We start from the raw sequence: 22,945 nt of genomic DNA, 5'->3' as shown, positions 1-22,945 counted from the left end.
GCTGCAGCGGCATCGCAAAACATGCTCCGGACTGAGAGCAGGACGGTGGTTAACGACGGACCCAAGCGCTTTGCAGGGACTAATTAAGCAGCGTTGCATCCGCCCAGGAAAACGGAGATGCTCTAGGAAGAGAGATGCTGTAGGAAGGAGGTTGAAACCAGAGCTCTGACAGCACAAGTCTCAAGGTGGGGAAGACAGAGAGACCAAAACCAGTGCTTTCAGGAGGAGAGGTCTTCACCCTGGGAATGGGGCAGCGTTTCGGGGGCCCCCAAGTGAATTAGGGCTGGTTTGGGGAGCCCATGGGAAAGGGAGCAGTTCTGGGAGCAGATACTGCGCTGGGCTCTTCGCTGCTGTCAGTGAAGATGTAAAATGTCCTGAAATTCAGAAATTATGGTGGGCAGGGATGGTTTCCTCTCACCTATCTCCAAAGTAACCGGGCAAGGCACTGAGTTAGCACATTGGGGTGCTTTGCTGCCGTGCACTGGACTGCGGGTTAGCGAGCGGCTCTGCCGTCCTGTCCCCACTGCCCTGGCACCAGCATCGCCTCGCACCGCTCCCCCTGCAACCCCTCCTGCGGGAGCCAACCTTGTGCAAGCCCTCCTGCGAGAGCCGGCCTCGCTGGTGCGACGAGGGAAGAGCCTGGAAGCACTCCCGGTTGCGATTCAAAGCCTGGAGCATCCCTGCCTGCAGGCAGGTTGCCCATCTCTCTTTGCAGGTCTGGATTTTTCCTCTGAAAAGCAAAGAGAAAAATAAGCTGAAACATTTCCTCTCTCTCCATCCCACCCTCGTCCCTCTTCCATACCAGACAGGGGGGACAAGCAGTATTTTTCCAGTCCCCGCGTGCCCCTATCCTCTGCTCTCCTCTGCATCTGCAGCTCCATGAAAGACACCTGCAGAGCCCTGAAGAGACGGGGGGCGGTGGGGACGGGGTTGGGGACAGGGCTGGTTCCTTCCCTCGGCTCCTGCAATTGCTCTTTTAACTTCCCTGTCACTTTGCAGGGGGAAAGAGCTGGCAGGGAGGTAGGTGCTGGCTGCAGCGAGAGGTCCAGGATTTTGAGCGTTTCAGAGTCTGCAGGCAGGAGACGGAGTCACCGTGGGCAAGGCAGAGCGGGGAATAAAGCGCCCTCAAGTAGTGCTATGCTGGTGGAAACAGGCTGGATTTGGGGGTGAGGGAGAGAAGCCTCCCTGGGAACAAGGTGACTTACATGCCTTAAAATAAGCTTTCGCCATCAATTATTAATACGCAGGGTCTTGGAAGGAGCTCAGAAACAAGGTGTGTGTGCGTGAGGCTCCTGCCGGCACAGGGACCACGGCCGCACAGGGACAGGGATGGGGACGGGGATGGGGACGGGGAGGGAAGCGGGCGAGGTGCGGCACGCGAGCCGAGGGACCCGCCGGCCGCTCGGGGGGGTTGGAAGCCGCTTCCTCCCCTGCCTGCCTTGTTGGGGCTTTGATTCCTCACTGACAGCATGCTGAAGGATTGATCTGAGCGGGGATAAATAATTCATGAGCTTTTTGGGTTTTTTGAGCAGCTGTGAATTTTGAGATGTGAGCTCTGCACAGCAGACGCTGTTGGGACTAAAAGAACAGTTTGAGGAGAAAGCTGTATATTTTTGTTGTTGTTGTTGTCTGTTGCCGTTTATAATTTCTAATCTCCTTTTTCTTTTTCTTCTTCTTTATTTTTTTTTATTTTTTTTCCCCCACCCAGGCCTGTTTTGTCCCTCTGGTTCTCAGCAGGTGGCTGTGGCAGAGGCAGCATCCCACCGCGAGTGGATGGCTCCACCAGCCAAGCTGTGCCAGGGCATGGTCTGACGTCTCGGCGCTGGGTGAAACTATAACCTCTGCCTGAAGGGAGAAGCTTCCCAAGGGCATCCCCTGCTCACGGGTGCCCGTGGAGCACCTCAGATCCACGTCTGACCACCGGCATCTGCAAAGCCCGTGCTGCTCCAAGCCCTGAAGTTCAGAGGGTTTGGACAACACCTCAGTTTCTGCCTCACCATCCCAGGAACTGAGGCTGCAGCACAGCTCCTCCGCTGCCATCTGCTCCCGACGGGCAGCACACGGATCCCCTTGGAAAACGAGGGTCGGAGCAGCTCTGTGCATGGCGGCACGGGTGGGAAAGGGGCTGGTTGGGGCTGGTGGCAAAAAATGCCTGGGGAGGCTCGGTGGGGGCTGAGGACCCTTCCTTGGTGGTGTTTGGGCACGGGGCAGGGCATGTTGCTAGAAAAGCCGGACTGCAAAGCCCCTGGGAGCATCCGCCCGGCTGCTGCAAGGGCCAGCCCGGGCTGCCAAAACTGCCCCCGGCCCCTGGGCTAAACCCCTGTGACAACATACAGGTGCTTTAACCAGCATTTAATGTTTCCCAGGTTATCTGGTAGCATTTCTTAGCTGGAACCCCTGGCTAGGTCTTCGTGAACAGCTCAAAATCAACCGTGCAAAGCTGCGAACGGCATAAGGAGAAGAGCTTCCAGCTTAACCCCACTGATCAACACCCGCTGCGAAGCTGGATGCTGTAAAACCGCACTGAACACCCACGTGCTGACTCCAGGAGATCCCGGGAAGGGAAAATGTGGTTCAAAAGATTTCATAAGGAAAAATTAATGAGAAAAATATTCTGTTGCAAGTCAGCCAGAAGTTGTAGACTCAGATTCCTGCATCGGTTTACAGCCGGGTTCACAGCGGAGGCAGGCGGTGCCGGGAGGCATCCTGCAGATCCATCCGAATCTGTGGGGGACCTGCTAATGCTGATACGAATCAGTGCAGAAAAATCTTTGCTGTAGAGAAGTTTATTTAGGCAAACGAGAACAAGAGGCAGCCCCTGCACGGCTGAGGTATGTGTGGAGCCGTCTGAAAGCCCACGAGGGCAGCGTGCACCGATGCTGCCATCAGCCTGCCATGGAGAGGAGGAGGGAGGTGAGACAGGAGCTTTTTGCCTTCCTGCCCCCCAAATCCCCCCGAGCGCTGCTGTCCGAGCCCAGAAAGCCCCTTCCCGGGGCGCGGGGTTTGCAGCTGGGCGAGGCTGAGCTGGGGGCTTCTGCAGCCCCGTGGAGAGAGAAGAGCCGAGACCGGAGATGTGTCCATCGCAGCCCCTCGTGCTCAGCGCGGCCGAGGTCTTCTCCAGGGGCGCAGGGACAGACCCTCGCTCTGCCCCGGGAAGGGGCTGGGGTTGGGGCCGGACCCTCAGAGGCCCCATGGGCCCCTGTTTCATGGCTTTCGCTCCAGGGTGGGATTTTCTTTGTGGCTCCAAACAGCTCTTGTTTGCCAGAACAGCAAAACTGGTGCAAAACGTTTATCGGGATATTTCCACGTCGCGGGGAGGAAGGTGTGTTGAGAGGTTTTGCACCACTTCACCCAACTCATCCAGGTTTTCATTTGTTCGCTGTAGAGCAAGAAGACGGGATGAAGTCTGCTCCACGTTGGACCCAGGAGAAGATTCTCAGGGACTTTGGGGTCATCTTTCCCAGCAAGTCTTGCAGGTCCTCGGCTCCCAGGAGCTGACGGGCATCTCGCTGCTGGATCTCCCGAGAGCAGAGAGAATGCCCATATCGATATGGGCACTTTGGGCTAAGTCTCATCAGTGACAAGCGGTTTCAGGCTGATGGAAATTATTCATGAACTTGTGCTGAATTAGATGAGGAGTTGATGAATGGGGGGGTTGGGTTTTGTGTCAAAATGTTTCTTCGTAATACTTAAAAAATGGAGTATCTTGACTCTTTGTTTTGAAATGATGTTAAAATAACTAAATTTGGCCAACACTAATTTCATAGAGAGGGGGATACCTAAACAGCCTGAGACATTAGGTTTGGTGGTGAAACATTTTCAGTATTTTTTTTTTCATTTGCTTATTTTGACAAGGGAAGGAAAGAGGAAGCTTGGGGGGGGATTTTTTTTTTTCTTTTTTTTTTTCTGAAGGCCGCAGCAGTTTTTATAACCCTGCCTTTTGCCGGGTGGGTGGAGGTGGTAGGGGACAGTAAAGCAATATTTGCTATTTAATTCTTGGCCTGTTACACAGAGGAGAAGGAAGATATTTAAACAACAGTAAGTTATCTGCACCGTGCCGAGCACACGAGGGCTTTTCTGCCTTGCCCTCTGCAGTGCAGCGAGCGCGTCTGCCATCCCAGCACCTTCCTGCAGATCCCGGGTTCCCCTCGCTGGCCAGCAAAGCGATGCAGAAGCCGCCCGCGTTGGACACATGGATGGTTAATCAGCTAATTAATTAATCAGTCTCTGCCAACCCAATTTAGCTGGGTTTCATTTAGCTCTTTGGTGGCTTAATGATGTTCATGACAACTTTTCCTTTGGACCGGGAGATGGACCTGCAGCGGCAAAAACTTTTTATGTCAAGAGCTTGATCTGCTCAGTCACAGCCGTCTGCCATGAAGGAGGCACAGCTGCACCGAGAGAAGGAGATAAACACTTGAAGCGTGGGATGAAGGAGACTTCAAACATCTCTGCTGCCTGCAAAATAGATTTCTGTTTCCAACTTCCTTTCTGAAAGCCACAGAGATCACAGGGAGACGCTCAGAACAGGTGGAAATCTGTGGCGAGACATTACTTATTCATGAAATAATGTGTAATCATTCCTGTAAAGCGTTGGGGTTGGAAGGGTCACTGTAATTCAGATGAATCTTGCTTACTCGTTTCCATTTCAGGGGCGGTGGAGCCCGGCGCTCAGTGGGATGAGGCTCCTCGGCGCTGGAGGGGAGCAGGGGCACTCGCCTTTCTTGCAGCTGGAAAAACAGAGGGAAAGCTCAGGAAGGTTTTTTCTTGGAAAAAGCCGCTTGAAACATGGTCCCTGTTGATCAGGCGAAGAGCAGAGCAGCCTCCCCCTCTGTCCCACTGCAGAGGGGGCAAAGTGAGCACCTTGTCTCGGAGCCGTATCCGTGGGGTCTGTGCAGCATCACTCTTCACCTCCATGCCAGCTGTGTGCCCAGGATGCCTCGGAGGTGCCTCCTCAGGGCTTGTTAGCCAAAAAGCGGGAGGGAGCAGGGCTCTGTCCCACATTTCCTGGGATATCTGTAGGAGCTGAGAGATGCTGCAGGATATGCACAGTCCCTGGGTGCACTCTTCTCCCCCCAGTACTGCTGCAAGCACCAGGGTGATGACCATCGGCTGCTGCATCCATCCCACAGGCAGCTGCGATTCCTGTGCTCCGGCTCTTCCTCGGTCAAGTTATTCCTCTTCAAAAATGGTGGCACGAAAGCCAGTGGGAAATGAGACATCTTGTGAAAGGGGGAAACCTGTTTCATTAATCGATAGGAGATCAAATGCTCCTCGCCAGAGCACTGCGGTGCAATTACAGTTATGAGATTCACGGGTAGTTATCACATCGCTGCTAATTAATTTGCTGTGTTAGAGTATCCGGCAAAGGGCTGAACACGAACTGCCGGCAAGGACTCTCCTGCTATAATTCACCCAACAGAGAAAACGAACCATAATGAGAGCTGACGGACAGCATCGACGTGGAGGACTTCATCCCATGTGGGAATACCACTGCATCCAAGGCTGGAGCTGGCAGCTTCGCTGCAGCAATGTCCCAAACGGCAGTGAGGAAGCGAGGAAACCCCTTTTTTGCCAAATCTGTGCTGATTATTTAGGAAAAGAGAATTTATTTGCTGTTAGCACCTTTTCCTTTGAAAATGCATCATAAACCTGAACAACCACCACAGCGCTGCGGGCAGTCAGACATGGGCACCTCCGTCCTGCAGACGGGGAAGGCACGGTGGTGAAGGTGGGATCCCCACATCCCCCCAGCACAGCAAGGGCCGGGGGCTGCAGGGAACCCCCCATGCTCCTGGCATTGTCCAGCCCATGCTGGTTCCTGGTGTGGTCACTCGAGATGGGCACTGGGTCTCCATGCCTGAATGCCACCTCCTGGGGACAACTGCCCTGCGCAAGGTCACCCGTGCTGCACACGTGGGTCCTCGAGCATCCCGGCTCCTCCTAACTCTCACTGCACATCAGACTTTTAAAACAAAAAAACAGGAGAGAACTGATCCTGGGTGCTCAAAGGATGTCTGAGAACAGACTTTCCCGACAATCCCACTCTTGCACACATGGCCATGACCTCTCCGGGGTCTCGGGACCCTCGGGCTGGCTGCTGGCACTGACGCCTCCTGAACGGCCCCAGGCGCTTAACAGGGCCTTGGAAAAACGCCTGGTCTGCTCCTGCCCAACACCGGGATTTCATTAGCCTGCAGTCAAATATTAGGGCCAGTGCTGCATGTTTGATTGCATTTCTAGTGCTCCTGCCCTCCCTGGGGCTGGGAATCACTTCTCCACCTGAAAGCAGAGGATGCACAGGGACTCCCGTGCAAATCAGTCCAGAGAAGAGCCTGAAAGTCCCAGAAAGGACCGAGGTGCTTCCAGGGATGGGGCTGGAGCCTGGCTCGGGGTGAATGTCACCCTGGGGCATTGGGCAGCAGCTATCCCAGGTCTCTGGATGAAGCTGCTCCTTCCATCCCCTCCCAGAGGCTCATCCTTGGCCAGTTGATCAAACTGAAATACCTTCCGTGTCCCCTCAGATGCTGACAGCAGAGCTGTGATGTGCTGCAGCCCAAGTCTTCAGGACAAACGCAGATTATTCTGCAAAGCCAGGCGCTGGGGGCTCTCCATGCCCTCGGTGCGACCCACTGCCTGTTTGGTACCGGGCTGGACCAGGCTCATTGCTGCAGGTTGCCTCCTGACCTTGGGTAAGTCATTTGCAAGGTGGGTCCTGGGGAGATTCAAGCTGGATGGGGCCTCAGGAACAGCCCGGGCTCCTCTCCCCTTCTTTTGTGTGCAAAACTTATAAAGAAAAAAAAAAAAACCAACCCAACAAATCAAACCCAACTAGTTCTTCAGCTTTATTTGGACGGAGGCCTAAAACACAGTCTGGCGAGGCCTCGCACAGCGCAGATGGAAATCCTATATGGGGCTACTGACTCACGGCACTAAAAAAAAACCTGTTAGTCAACGTTCAAAAGGGCTGGAGCTCCCAAAGAAACCCTCCATGGTCCCCGCGGGGGATGCTCTGCCTGGGGACAGCTATGGGCAGGGGACCGCACCCCAGGAGCAGCATCCCCCTGCGATGCTCCGGGGGCGGATGGGTGTCGAGCACTCGAAGCCTCGGCGGGGTAATGAGGTGGATGTTATCGACCGGGGTTTTCGCCTCCCCTCTCCTGTTTACTGATTTTCTATCCCTCCTCGGTGCACTGCGCTTTTTAATCCATCCAGGTCACAGCCCGCTCGAGTGGGGCCAGCCACGGGGTCAGCACTAATGATATGCTAATGAGGCTGGGGCAATCAATTTCCCCCTAATCAGGCGATCGATCCCCACTGCAGGTGTTTCTGAGCTCGGGCTGTGCGGGAGCAGCATCCGATTTTAATGCTGAGGGGCTCTTTGAAGCCACTTGTCACAGCGGGACCAGAGTTGGAGAAGGCTTATAAGGCTTATAATAAAAAAAAATATTAAAAAAAAAAATAAAAAGAACGTTTGGGGATTGGAGCATCCTTTTGAATCCAAGCGCTGCTCTCTGGTCTGGTAATGAATAAAAGCTTGTTGGCTGCAGTGGGTCGGGGCACGCAGGGTCTGGTCCAGGTGGAGGGGATGGGGATGCTGTGGCACCCAGACCCCAGGGGAGGGGGAAGGCTCCTCCCTGCTCGGCTTCATGCCATCGACGAGGTCTCGCAGACCCGGCATTTCGTGCATGCCCACGTGCACCTTCACGTCCGCCCCGGCGATTCCCACGTCTCTCCTGGCAGCAGCCCCAGCACCTTCCTCGCAGGAGATGTCCCACGTGCAGGTCCCTTTCTCCACCATGGGGCACGTTGTCTCTCAGGACATTGGGAAAATAATTCCAGCGCTACCCAAGCAGAGCTTTCTCCAAAGTGACACTAGAAAGGTAAGAGGTTTCTGGGGGTTTCTCTGCTGCTGCTGGTCTGGCAGAGCCTTGTGCGTGGAGGTGCTTGGAGGGACGGACACGGCCCATCCTGCTCCCGCTGCAGCACCCAGGGGATGCACAAGGATAACATCAGTGGGACAGATCCCAGATCCCCTCCTTGGTCATTGCCTTTTTTCCTGCAAGAAGAGCAGCATTTGCTTTCCCCTTCCCTCCTGTTTCCTCCATGACCGGTGAAACAGGACTGTCAGGGGGTTTGCTCCCCGCCGCAGGGGCACCTTTGCCAGCACGAAGCTTTCGGGAGCTTTCACACCACCGCCGTCTGCGCCGCTGCGTTTGAAGTGATGGGGAGAGGCTCTCCAGGACGGGCTCTGCCGCGCAGACATGAAGGCGAGTAGCGAAGCCTCTTCTACAGTATAATTTCCCCTTATTAGTCATGCAGCTTTGGGATGTTTACGTGCCTCTCTGATTTAGTTGAGGCAATTGCTTTTAAGGGCTGATTATTTACGGATCTATAGTACGCAGTGCCAGCAGGAATAAATTTCCCCATCCAAATCAGTTATTTTCCCAGCACGACGCACTCCCCTCGAAATAGATGCACCCACCCCCTCATCACCCAGCCCGGGTGCGTGGCGGCGGGCACCCACCAGCACAGCCCAGCCCGGTGCAGCTCCCACCGCTGCCTCCAGCTGCTCCGCCGCACCGGCTCGCCTGGCCGGGGTTTCCCACATGCTCCTTTCCACTGAGGTTTGCTGGAGATGCCTGCCACAGAATAGTGGCTTTTTAGTGGTTTTTAGGTCTCCTGTCTCCCCTAGTAGCCATAAGCAGATGCACAAGAGCGAGCAGGAACAGGTCAAGGTGTTTGATCCCCCCTTATATTTTGTGTTTGAGCCTTCTAATAGTTTTTTAGTGTCAACTGTTTTTGGCTCAGGGAATTTCCTGAGCCTGAAGTGGTGTGCCCACCTCTCTTTGAGCTCCTCATCCACTCTTCTCTTCAGCCCACAGTTTTTTTCCCACGTGCATCACCCTTGGTAAGGATTTCAGCAGCTCAGCTGACCCCTACATGGGAAAACCCATTTAACCGCCTCTAGTCCTTGCACCAGGAAAGCCTCTCTTCCTTGCAAAGGGGAATTAAAATTCCCTTGCGTTGCCCAGATCCTCCCCTCTGCATCTGGAAAAGGAGGCGGCGATGGGACGGCAGCTCTGCTGCCTGCAATACCTGCACACACTTCGCGGTCCTTGGGTTTCAGTGTCTCATTGCATCTGGAAAGGCTGGAATTAAAGTTGCATGTGTGTAATGTCGCATGGTCCCAGCGTGGGTGTATGGATGTGCATCCACCCTGGTCCTCCAACGCACGGTTTTAATGGGAAATGCTGTTACACTGAACCCAAACCGCTCCTCCGTGGCCTCGTGGTGATGCACAGCTCTTGGCATGGCCCCACTCAGCTAAGTGAAGCAAGGACGGTGGCAGGGCCAGACCCGTTCCTCGGCCCCAGCCAGGACTGCCGGCATTGCCACCCGGCAGGCTCGTTGGGTTAATTAGAGGCGTTGGGATTTATGGTTTTGCTTCAGGTAAAACCTTCCTTCCAAAACAGCCCTGCCCCAAATTAACCTGGGCTGCACTCAGAGCCCTCTGTGGATCCACGCAGACGAGTTAACTGGGGCTCAGATCCACTGTTCTCACTCGGTCGTGCCCAGTTACTCCAAGGGAAGTAAAATAAGGATCAAAAGAGCAAGAAATGCACTTAAAATATGACCAGCATCTCCGAAGTGACAGCACCTGGGAGCAGAAGGAGCAAACCAATCTCTGGGAGGAAAAAGTGCTGGCGGCACTGAAAAGAGATTGGGAGCAGGGGACGGCCGGGGGTCCCGCAAACAAGATGATCGAGGAGCCGCTCGCTTGAATAACGCAAATAATCCAGAGATGGAGATGGCTCTCAGTGCCCATTAGGAAATCATCAGTATTGCCCGCGGTGCGGCCGTGCCAGCACCCGGTGCTCGGGCTCACCAGCGGCATTTGCCCCGCTTTTGGCTGGGGGGCAGCAGGGGGTGTTTGCGTTATGGAGGGGCTGGGTGTGTGCAGGGGGGGGTAAATCTCGTTGGACACGTTTTCTGGCAGGTCAATTAGTTCTGCACCTTTTTTCTCCTGATCTACCTGTCAGTTGCAATATTATCGTTAACTAGAGCATACGTCCAGAGGCAGCTAATGTAGCGTGAGCAGCCTCTCATTAGCCACGCTCGTGGTAGAGGCCAGGGCTGATCTGATTACATACCCCGATGTCCTCACCAGCACAGCCCGTGCTGAGGGTCACGGTCACGCCTGCAGTGCTTGGGTACCGGTAACCGTCGGCTGCTTCGGGTCTGCCAGCGTTACACAGCGGCTCCTGCCAGCACTGCCTCTGCTGAGTCAGCAGGTTCCTCGCTCCGGCTGAGTCAGCAAAAGCACCATCCCACCCACTCACCGGTGCCGGGCTGTGCCCGAGGGAAGACCGGTGCTGTGTCGGCGGGGGAACACCCGCAAACAAAGCAGCGGGTGCAATATTATGTTTCTACCAGTCTGATGCCATCTGCGGCCAGACGCTGATCCCGGTGTAACGCCAGCACAGAGGTGACCAGACAAGAATTTGGCCCCACAGGCAGACTCGATGGCAGGTCAGCATCTTGTGTGGTGATGTTACGGCAGTTTTGGTCCCATAACTGCAGCCCTGGGGCTGGATTTACCACTGCCTTGCTAGGCTCTGGGGTCCCCGGCCACAGCCCCGGCGGGTGCCACCCCACCAGAAGCTGTAGGGCTTTGCAGGCCAAAGCTGCTTCCCCAGGTGGGGTGCAGGGTTCCCCCAACATGGGGGTCGCTGCAGCCTTCGAGCTTTCCCAGCCCGTGAGGCTCGCCTGCACAGAGCTGCACCCCCAGCACAGCTCCTGCCCTGGCTGGAGAGTGATGGGGCATTTGGGATGCTGAGCTGGGCACCATCACCTCCCCTCCAGCAGCCCCAGCTCAAACCCCTCCTTGTGTCCATCGCATCCCACTTCCCTCCAGCATCCTTCTCCCGGGACTGGTGTGTCCCTGGTCCCAGCTGCAGCCTGTCACTGTCACCAGTTACAGCTCGGAGTTGGCATCACCTGTCTCAAGGTCAGGAAGAACTTTAGGGTTATCTCTGTGCTCTCCCCAGGCTCCGCTTTCCCACCAGCGTGCTCCCTTCATCAGCAAGAAAACTGTCTTTTCTTAACACTTATTAAGCCCTAATTTTCATCTTATTCATTACTACCAAGTCATTAAGCTGGCAAGGAATTAAATGAGGTGAAATGAAAAGAATTGAAAGAAGACTGAAGGGTTTGGGGTGGTTGGGTTATTTTTTTAAAAGAGACCAGAAAATAATCTCCCAGGATTAAGCAGGTGAGAGCGACTAACCCTGCGGAAGGGCACATAAGACTTAGAGACGAGGTTTCTAATTAAGGAGAGGCACCAAAGGACCCCAAGGGGCGTCCGTCCGCTCCTCCCTGCCCGCCGAGGTGACAGCGAGGACAGCCGGGCACTGGCAGCTCCCAGACAGTGAAGCTGCTCCTCCTTAATGTCTCTGCTCAAATAAAAGACACTGCAGCGAGAAATGGGGGGCCCAGCGGACATTTGTGAGGCTTCCAAAAATAGTCTCTGCCAAAGTCACTGCTGTCAGTGCCAGACTAAGGCCCTGAGCTTATTTTATATATATGTGTTTGTGTGCATTTAGGGATATTATTAATATATTAATATGTTAAATATAAACATACTAATATATTAATATGTTTAGCGTGCATATTTAAATATATATATACACACATATATATAAAGCCATTGCTTTCGGGAAACAACCTTCAACCTGCAGCGTTATCAACCGGCCCTTCCTGGGCGTTTTCTCCAAGGATGGCTCTCTGTCAGCCACGCCGAGTGTGCATATGGCATTTATGAAATGCTTTGAAATCAAATGTAGTAAGTGTCTGTCCATCTGTCTGTCCCTGTCCTCCTCTCCATGCCTTTGATCTCCTGCCACCCGCGTGCCCCCAGGGCTCCTGGCACAGCCCCGGAGCATCTCCTTGCTCTGGGAGGGGGCTTGGGTTTCCCTGGTGAGCACCCGGGAGGTGCTCGCCGCCCAGCTTTGGGGTGACCTGAGCTTCTCCGTGGGTCACCTGAGCATCCCGTCCCTCGAGGAGCTCATTTCATCCCCGTTCCCAAATCCATCGCCCACCCGGGCTCTGCAGCCGTGGGGCAAACCAGAGGGATCAGCTGCCACCCGGGCACGTCGCACCAGCGCGTGGCTTTTTTATTTTTATTGTTGTTTCCTCAGACTGAAGTAAAATAACGGTTATACAGAACAATGTCAGACCTGCCAAAGGAATCCCAACTCTCTGGTGACTTCATTAGCGCCAGTGCCTCCAGTCAGCAAAGTCACGGGGCTTTATTAGTGCACGGTGGGTTTTCTTCTCTCGCCCTTGCGCATGCAGAACCCTCATTAGTGGGGAAGACGGAGCACTTAAGAGTCCCATTAAGTTTCTATCCCAACTTGTTTCATCTCCTCCTTTCCTGACATGCGGCCCCATCACCTCCAGTTTCACCGGCAGAGCGAGAGAGGCCCTGCCACAACCACCGGGATTTGGGACCCAGCATCCCCCCGGCATTGCGGTGCTCGTGTGCTGCCGGGGACTCGGGTCACCCCCTGCTCCCCCTGCCCAGCCATGGGGACCCCACCGATGTCTCCAGCCCCATGGTAAGGCTGTGCTTGCATCTCTCACCAGCAGACGTGCACCGAGCTGGCCGGCCTCTGCTAGCACCGTCCCTGCTGGGAATATCCCAGTTCTCAGGCAACGGGAGGCAGGGAAACCACAAGACAAAGGTGCATGTAGCGCACCTCTCTTCCTGGCCTAAACTGGTGTTACTGGTTTTAAACCCACCTGGGCCAGAATGTCTGCGTTCCCAGAGTCCTGATTCACCCGGTACCCGGCGGGTTGGGGTTTGTTTCCATCGCGCCGCTTACAGCCCTACTTCACATTCAACACGTCCCTGGCTGAATTGCGACCCTGCTGGTCTCCTGTTCATTTTGATGCATTCAGGATCGTAAGAGGCTGTTATTTTATGATGGATTAACGACGCTGTATTTGCTTTTAGCCTGTTTTATGGTGCCCCGAGTGCCTTGGCTATAACTCTTCTCTTTATTTGTTTTATTATCCCAACAGGCTGCTCATGGAGATTACTGCAAGAACACCCACTTTCCCCACTGCGTGCTCCCCCGGAGAGGCTGGAGGAGATATCCCACCCCAGGTGAGACACAGGCCCACGGCTCAGCCCGCCCGTGCTGTGGGAACGCTGCTTTGAGGCTGGGCTTTGCGGGTCGGGTGGGCTGGTTGCGAGGCAGGGGACTGCCTGGGGAGGGAGGGAGGGAGAGGGTGCGGGAAGCCATAGCTGCTTTAATTCAGTGTCTTTCACAATGCATCCACCCACTCGCGTGCGGGGCTTGGCATGGACATGACCCTGGACCAAGAGGAGCTGGAGTAAGGAGCCAAGGGCTTAGGAGAAGAGGTGTGGAGCCATCGCTGCTGCAGCAGGTCACATCCATCTCCCCTCTGTCCTCACTGCTGGGGCCCTTCTCCATCCTGGCCTGGGTACAGGCGTGCTGCTCCTGAGACAAGCAGTGCATGCGGGTAAGGTTTGGCTGGAAGGCAAACACAGGCTCAGCGCTCTCCCCATCTTTGGGGTTGACCTTGGGGGTTGCCCCAGCCCCGTACCTGCTCACCACCCCAGCTCCTCTCCCACCTCCCCTCCCCGGCGGCCCCAGCACTATCATCTCACCTCCCCTCTCCTCTCCTCCCCAGGGGTTGGTATATTTGCGGTGAAGTACCCGAGTGCTAATAACTCACATTAGCACCTTTGGCTGATGGATGTCAGCACCAAGGGCCCGATTCCATTTCAGCTGAAAGCCCGGCTGCTAATATCCAGTAGCAAAGATCAGCCAGGAGCTTCTGGGATTAGAGCAGTGGGTGGAGGGGGAAACGAGAAATGAAAGAGGAAGATAAACGTAAAAGTCCTACAAAACAAATAGCTGGCAGTAACTCCATTAAATCAGACGTTTTTAAAAGGAAATATTAAAATATTAACTATGTAATTAAGTATTTATTAATTAAAAAGGAAGCCAAGCTGCATTAAGCTGAGAAAAATCCTAATTGTGCAAATTCTTGTTTAGCTTAGCTGCCAATTCAGTGGACCTTGTATCTGGCTTCCCAGGGCCTTGGGCTCAGGTCTAGTGAAGGGACGGGGAAGCAGGTTCCTGCTGAAGTTAGAAGGAGCAAAATCTCCTCAGCGTTTCCATTTTCCTGCCCTCCCGAGGTAAGAGCTGCCCATGTTGGCTTTTCCAGTGGCTCCTTCTTGCAGAGCCCCGCAGCTGCCCGGGGAGCTCGGCCAGCAGCGGGGCAGCAGATGAGGGCAGGGGCGATGCTTTCCCCGGCTGTGCATTGCTATCGTTCCTCCAACTTTCCAGCAATTCCTCCTTTGATGACATCCAAGCGTGCTGGGACCCATGCGCTGTTGCCCTTGACCTCCCGAACCGCAGGAGCTGGGTATGGAGGTGAAGCACTAAGTCACGGACTGGGATGTCTTACCAACTGGTTTGAGGGAGACCTCAGTGTCCCCCAGCGAGGAGCTGGTGCCACCAGAGCTGTGACTTGTGTGGCGATGCTGGAGCCGGCGCCGGGGTCACATTGAGCTGTCCCAGCCCCGTCCCGGGGAGCGCGAGCTGTCTGGTGCCTCTGACAAACTCATCTGTCACGGAGTGAGGACCATCAACTGTGAGATGCCGCAAAAGAGAGAGAATTAAAGAGGGAGAGAGAAAGAGCAATCAATACATTATTTAACAGCGGGAATGCAAATGACAAAAAATTAATGAGGCCTTTCCCCCCCCGCACCCCTCCCCCAGCCCTCCTTTGCTGTAAGATTGCTGACAAATTCTCTGGAAAATATCAAAACAGCCGGAGGGTGTAACCTGCCAGAGTGATGCACCATTATCTATTATTGATGGAAACCTTGACAAGTTCCCTTTAAAAAAGGAGAGAGAAAGGGAGGGAGGCAAGGGGGGGCGAATTGCATCTAATCTTTGTTTTAAAGCTACAGTTGCTCATTTTCTCTTCCCCGAGGGCGGCTGAGCAACAGAAGCTGTCACCGCGGTGTCACCTGGTGTGATGCTCCCTGAGCCCCAGCGCGGGTGGGCTGGGCTGGGGCTGGCGGGGAATCGGCACGGGGGGTGCCAGCATATGTATGGAGGAAGAATATTTGTTTCTCCCGCTCGTTACCCCTGTAAAGAGTCTTTTAAGCCTCGTTTAAAGATGAAATAGGGCTGAGCTGGCAGAGCCGGCACTGGGGATTGTGTCTGGGGAGGAGAGAAGTTGGGGGCCTGAAGCAGGAGGGAGGGAGCAGACCATCAAAGCAAGCCACGAGGTGAACCCAGGAGGAGAGACCGGCTGCGGGACAGGAGGAGGAGGAGGAATTCCTGGGAGAAAAAGTAACTTGGGGGTAAAAAATATCCAGCAAGTCCCTGAAGCATATCAAAACCACTCCTGAGCGTCAGAGAAGCGAGAGACCACGGTAGCCAGCACAGAGCTGCTATCAAACACGCTGGCGAGTGACACGCTGCAGGGATTAATACTTTATAAATGTCACTGGCCTCCTGACAGGCTCCTGTATAATCCTCTTCTCTGGCCTCTTACAGCAAACCAGCAGAACCCTCCAAACAAACCAGGTGGAGCAGGTGGTCCCCGCTGCTCCTGTTATCCCATCGCCCCGAGCCAGGCGTGACCTGTCCCTCCTCCCGCCGGTGCCACCGTCCCTCTCGCTATGCAGGAGGCATCCGAGCTGCTTTGGCTGCAGACCCCACTGTCCCCACATGACCCGGGGTATGCTGTTTGCTGCAGGGCAGTGGGGCAAGCCGATGCAGCCGATGCCACAGGAGCCCCCCAGCATGGCAGCATCCTTCCCTCCATCCCCGAGCCCTCCTTGAGTAGCCACCTGGCCCTGAATTTATAATCTGCTTTCCTTTTTCCGCAGCGCTCATATTTACATACCTTGCTGCCAAGTAGATGTGCAGCTCTAGGGAGGGAAAGCTGTCAGTGCATTGCACGTGTGTGCAGGAGCCGTGGGCTCTTGGCTGAGCTGCCGTACGTGTGCCCATGTTTCATCGTGCCTCAGTTTCTCGAGGCACACATGAGAGAGTCACAGGCACTCACTTTGAGATCCAGGGATGAAGGGTACACTGTAGGTGCCAAGTATTATTATTCACTGTTGCTTTTTTTATAGGTCCTCAAATGTATTTCTCTCATCTCACAGCCAAGTCCCTCAAGGACGCTTACGGGATCTATTCCAGGCAGATGCTGAAATCCAGCTCCTGTTTCCCCATCAGTAGCTCTGGGCCTGTCCTCGGGCTATTTAACATGAGGCCGTTGGAGGTGTAGGAATTACCCCCGGAGGTTTGTTTCTCCACCCCACTGTCCTGTCCTCAGGCTATTTAATGTGAGGCTGTTGGAGGCATAGGAATTACCCCCGGGGGTTTGTTTCTCCACTCCACTGTCCTGTCTTCAGCAGGGACCATACCAGAGACCTCAAAGGTACAAAATCCTGGATAGGACAGTTTGTATCTTATTCAATTTAGTCCTGGCAAACAGCGGTGGTGTTCTGGTTTATGCCCGCTGGCATTGTGGATTCTGCTGAACTCCACGTTCCCATGAAACCTCGTGGCAGGGAGTCCTGCAGTTCTGCCTGCTCTTGGTTTGAAAGGTATTGTCCTCTAATCGCATTGAATGTCTCCTGTTTTGGTGCTGCAGGGGCAAATTTGTGCTCCCAGGCACCTCCTCTACACCAGCCATTGCTTTGTATGCCTCTGCCATGCCCTACTTATCTTCTCCTTTATCCCACCCCCTCTTCTTCTTAAACTAAATAGTCCTAAATCTTTTTAATCTCTTCTCATGGATTATTGATACTATTTGTTGCACTTCTTTGGATCTTTTCCATTTCTGCTCTATCTTTGCTGAAACGATGGGGTGACGAGAGCGGACTCCCACTGAAGGTGAAGTTTATAAAGTCACGGCAACGTTTGCAGGTTTGCCGCCTCTCCCTGCGTTGCCCAAACCCGCTGGCTTTGGGGAAGGGGCTGCTTCTGCCCATTGCGTTGCATGCTCGTGGACCTGCCCACAGCAATCCCCAGGCTGCTTCCCTGAGAGCTTATTGCTCAGCAAGACCCCATCCACCAGCAGAAGGATCTGTGTTTTTCTCCGTGTGTTTGCGTTGGAGTTGTCACAGTAGTTGAGATCCGCAGTCGTGTTGCCCAGCCCCTGCTCTTTTTTTTGAGTTCTCCTTAGCATTGCTCAGCCGTCGCTGGGACTCGGCTAGCTATTTTGAGTCTCTCTCCAGGTCTTGCTGCTGCACGGTCCAGAGCCTCTCTGGATGCTCCGGACACAGAAGCGATGCCGCTGCTCTGCACGGTGCCTTAGCAGCATCCCTGCGTAATGGGGAGCGATCGTGTTCCTCCTCCTCATCTCGCTCCTGCCCGGCCTCTGCCGAGCTCCAGCTCTCTCCCGGCACATCCACAGCCTCAGCAGCTTCTTGTGTTTGCAAAACCAAACCCATTGTGGGGGGGATGCAGGCAGTGCACAGGCTCCCGTTTAACTGGGGAGGTGGCCCAATTTATACAAAATTATTTGGGCCCTTGGGAGACCTTGTAAGCCCGGGAGGCAGCAGGCAGAGCTCCCCACTGCCTGCACTGTGTGTCCTGCTGTTGGGGTGTCTGAGAGGAGGCAAGCCCCTTTGCCAAGGGGTTGTCCCCTCTCGTCCTGCTCACCCGGATACTTTATTAGTTAAATCAGTTCATTTTTTTGTTACTGGAAGGTGACTGGTCTATGATTCCCTGATTTTATCCCTTGGGTCTCCTTCAAGTTGGAGTTTGGCTTTTACTGCTTTTGCAGCTTGCTGGGGGGGCTAATGAGAGGTTTATTTTCTTCCTGTCACAGCCGCAAGGAAATGGGTCTTAATGTCCATCTGAAATGTGCTGCACGCTGGGTTTTCTGCCATCCAGACCACAACTGTATCAGTTTCATCAGAAACGGAGCTGAACCCCGGCCACCTTTAAGCTGGGGAGAAAACAGGATTTGGCCCCGTGGTAATAGAAATGAAGGTTGAATGACCTGCAGGAGTGCAGGGGCTGCTCTTGCTGAGAAGCTCATCTGTGCCTCTTCTTCCAGGCAGGAGATGGCAGGAGCACCCAGGCCGGCTGCGCCCACCCATCACCTCCCCGCGGACCACGCCATCACCCCACACAGGGCTCCAGCTCGGGCGACACGGGCCAGCTCGGAGAGCCGGGAGGCTGGGGCTGATCACAGCTCCCCGGGCAGGCTGGCTGCTTCGAGGCACTCCAGTTAGATGTGCAGAGATAGACAGGGGAGAATTCAGATTTGTGTGCTTTATGCCTTCTCACCAGTGCCCCCACCTCACCACACTTTTTACTTTCTCTCCTTATTCCTCAACTAAGTCCGGCCACCCCTAAGGACACAGGAGACATCCCCCAAATACCCCAGCCTGCAGGGAAGCACTGAAGACCAAAAGAAGCAAAACCAAATAATGAAGCTGGAGAGGCGATTGCCGAGATGGGGCTGCCAAACAGTTGAGAAGCTCTAGCTTCTGCGGTGGGACCCCTCAGCCCGGGTAGGCAGGCACACGGCTGACAAGGAAATCAGCGTTTCATGGAGCTGTAGGTCACCCTTGGGCTGGCTGCGGGGGGACAGAGAGCAGCCCCTGCGGTCACCATGGTGCTGGAAATGTCGTGTCCAGCCAGAGCATTAGTTTTGCTTTTCCATTGTCTGTTCTGCTAAAGAAAGCTTTGTTGGCAGATGGACTTCGTGGGAAGTTTATCTCCCTGCTGCTAACTTTGTGGGGGAAAAAAAAAAGCAATAATAAAAAGAATCCAACATAAATTCCCAGGCAGAATCATGAGGTCAAGTTTAAAAAAAAAAAAAGGAAGGAGGAAAAAACTACCCTAAACAACCCATCAGCACTGGCTTGACAACGAAGAGAAGCGCTCTGGGCTGAGAAATAATGGTTTGAAGTTTGCATCATTATCAGAGCTACGTGCCCCACATTTACAATGCTGTCTGAAATGTATGCAAGCTGGGACTTGTGCGGCGTAATGGAATCAGCATGGGGGTGGGCCAGTCCCTCCTTCAGGGACAGAAGAGCCAAAATAGAGACTTGCACGAGACATTGCAGCCCATCACCCCGCACACTTCTGAGAGGGACCTTGGAGGGGCTGGGTGAGGATTGCTGGTTCATCTTCATACTGGCTGCCAGGCCGGCTGCTGTTCTCATAAATGAGGTCCAGAGGAGTCTGTGCCTTTCTTGTCTAATTGCGAAGGTGAAAGGCCCTTTTACAAAAGGGGAAACTGAGGCACAGAGAGGCCCGCCTGCCCCAAGTTAGCTTTCTGCACTGAAAGTGATGCCCTTCCACAAGCAAACGCATCCCCTCTCTCCCATGCACATCCTCTGTGCCGGTGCCACTCACTGCTCAGAGGGAGCGCTGCGTTTCCCGAGCCTGGATCCTTTGCTCTCACGCAGTCTTCAGGATTCAGCACATCTCAATCCTGACCTGCCACAGCCTCGTTTATTCAGTGCCGGGCTCCTCAGGTGGGTTTGCCAACACGGCTCGTTCCTGCCCTGCAAGACCTCTGCTATTTCAAACCACGACCCTCTGCATCTCACCCAGCTCCCTCAGGTTTCTCTCCCCCATCCTTCCAGGTCTGTGCATCTGCTGTCAGCTGTATGAACCGTATGGTGCTTCGGTAACGTGGGCAGGTGACGCTTTGGCTTGGGCACAAGGTCTCCCCACCTGGGCTTGGCAGAGAGAGGAAATCAGAGCTGGGCTGTCACGTCCGATTACATTTTTCTCTGGGTGACCTCCGTTTCCATAACACAATTTTTATTATTTGACTTTGGAATATTGATTTTTATTTCCTTTTTTGATTCATTTTGGTTTCACTCTTCCCTGCAGGGAGTGACTTGGGTCACCTTCAACTTCTGCTTGCTCTGTAGTGTGAGGAAGGAAGGGTCACTCGTCTATAGAAAATGACCTGGAAGAAAAGCAAGGTTTTAAAGAGCGCTTGTGTATGGGCTGGGTTTGCTTCTGACGCTCTAAATTGGGCCCCTCCATCCTGTCCCTCCTGAATACCCCCAGGCTACGTGGTGACTTGTCTCCCTCTCCAGGAGGTCCTTCACAGAGGTGGACATGAACTGCACCGCTATGAAGCAGGTCTGGATGTGGAGCTCCTCCGATCTTTGTAGGCAGCAGGACCAGCTTCTGATTGAAAGGGAGGGTTTGCCACAGAAGTGTGTCCGTCTCCTTGTGTCCCGTCTTCAGCGGTGATCTGTAATGACCTTTCAGATGAAGGAAAAGTTCAGCTGTACCAGGCAGAGTCTAAGGTAAATCTCCCGCAGACCAGATGCAGCCGGCAGCCTGTGCCATGCATACGACGAACTTCCCTTTCCTCTGCTTGCTCAGTGCACAGAGGTTGGTCAAGGTCTGTAAGAGCTGGTGGCCGCTGGCTGTGGGCAAACACACAGGTGCTGTTTTCAGTGGGTTGAGTTACTTCTCTTTCCGTTTTGCTGCCAGTGGACCACTGCGACACAGGGAAATGCTGCCCAGCCCATTCCCTTTGCAACAGCAGCAGCTGGTGGGCTGAGAAAAATCTCCACATTTTCTTTTCCTTTTGTATTTTTTCATTTAATTCTGTAGCTCCAGCTACAGTGCCTGTCTACGGCCTCTGCGATGCAGAGTGTCACTAGCTGATGTTGAAGCCATCCTGCAGGGATGGACTTGGGACCATCTGTGTCTCTGGGAAGATGCCCTCAGAATTTGCAAGTGGAAAGGACTGCCCGGGATATACTGTCCCCTGGGCTCTGAAAGCAAAGAGGGGGCTTCCTACCTGTCCTGTCCTCAGCAACACAGACTCCAGAGCCAGAAGGTAACCCACAGCACACGAGTCAGGACAGGCTCCAGAGTCCCTGCTCGGAGCTGCATTTTGCTCTTCAGGGACAGCAAGGATGGACACATGATTTGGTCAGCAAAGTCAGCAGCTGAGCTCCAACCATGCACAGCAAACATCTTTACTGAATTACCTGCCACTATCTCAACAGACCCCGAGAGGATGAGCTATTGATGTGAACCTCCACGCGTGGTGAGGTGAAAGGACAGCCAGACGTCTGACCGCTAAGGAAGTGCTGACAGAAACACCTTGGGGTACCAGACAGCTTGTTAGCCTCTCCCTTCGGTGTTAGCATTTGTGGTGATTCACATGCTTATTTTTCCACTCTGAAATATAGTCCCCAGTAGAGGGATAAGATTAAGCCAGAGAAAGAACCTTTATAGCCTTTTCTCCTTCCACCCTCACCTGCCTAATTACTTTAAATGTACAAGGGGGTTCTCAAAAGTTGTTATCTCTCTCTCTCTCAGTTGTTCTTTTTAATGATCCCAGGGCCTGGAGTTCTTCTCAGCCTTCCTCCTCAGATCCACCTCATCCTTCTGTGGCAGTGTGAGACCAAAAGATTTTTTCCTATTTACTTCCTTTCACAAAAGACTAAGAGAGGCACATCAAAATGCTTCATTTTAAGCTGCCACTTTAATAGATCCAAAGATGCAATTTTTTTTTTAAATAAAACCTAGCCTCAGTGACCTAAGCATCGTTGGGTCCCTGCCCTCCTGCCCATGTGGCTGTCTGTGCTTTACAGATGGGGAGCCCTGAAATAGTGAGCGACACATCTCAAGCAGCCAAAGGATCTGTGGGTCTTGGACTCCTGAAGCCAGCGATGTGTCGGAGGCAGGGGGTCTGTGGCTGCAGAGCCCTGCCTTGGCAGGGGTGCGTGCTCGCGGGGCTAGGCAGGAGGTGGGGATTTGGGCTGAGATTTTCCATGTTTGGTTTTGGCACCTCATCCCTTTCAGAGATTTGTCTGGGGAACAACAAAAAAAAAAAACCAAATTAAAAGTCTGTGACCAAGCAAGGAAGGGACCAAGGTGTTTCAGGGTTGGGATGTCCCTCCTGCAGACAGAGGTGAACCCACTCGCTGCCCGCTCCGGTGCCTCCCTGCCTCCCGGTCCCCCTTTTCTGTGCTCAGATGCTCAAAGGACAGCGTGCACCTTTGGTGAGCATCCTCACGGCTGCTTCCTCGGGATAACCAGTGCCGGGATTTTTTCTTCCTCCTTGCACCGGAGAGTTTGCCTGGCTCAGGCTTGCGGCGGGCGCAGGGGGGTGTCAGCGCGGCGGCCCCCCCAGCCCCATGTGCCGGCATATGCTGCCCTCTAGAGTCAGCACCCAAACTTCCCTTTTTTTAAAGGAAAAAGCTGGTAGAAAGCAAGTCCTGTCAATCATGTGTCAGAGTGGCTGAACCAGAGAAAATTCCCCGCGGGGCTCGGCAGCGTGCGGGTGCAGGGTGAGACCCCCACGGGGGGACCAGCCCCCACGGCCGCAGACTGCAGCGAGGAGGGGGGGGATCCACAGGGGGAAACCATGTCTCCGCCTGCCCCATCTGCCCAGACCACCAGCTTTCCAAATAATAGCTTGTCTCTCACTCCAGAACATAGAGCACCGGGGTCTGTCCCGCAGCTGGGGTCACCAGGCACGTACTGTTAGCTGCTGCACCAACAAAACCTGCAAAACACCGAGGCTGCCTCAAGGAGGTGAAAGCGGGGACGTACCCCAAATCAAGGTCTCTCATTTAGGCTTTTTTGCTCCTATGAAGTTTGATGCAGCCCACATCACGTATATATTATTCCAGGGGACTGATACAGAAGCTCTGTCCTTGCCTACTTCAGCTCCCAGCTCTGTCCCCTTCTGCATCGCTCCTCTGAGTCTCTCACCCAGAGCCCGTCCCCCGCAATCATGCTATCTTCTTCTCCTTCCCTGAACAATTCCTCTCCTCCCCCTTATACTGGCATCTCACTACTATTTTTTCCACCACTGAAGACCTCAGAGGAGTTGCATCCATTAACAGGAGGTGAGAATTTTGCCCTTTTGC

The sequence above is a fragment of the Gymnogyps californianus genome, chromosome 18 (genome assembly GCF_018139145.2).
Source record: "Gymnogyps californianus isolate 813 chromosome 18, ASM1813914v2, whole genome shotgun sequence".
NCBI lineage: Eukaryota > Metazoa > Chordata > Aves > Accipitriformes > Cathartidae > Gymnogyps > Gymnogyps californianus.
This window is presented reverse-complemented; position numbering follows the sequence as displayed.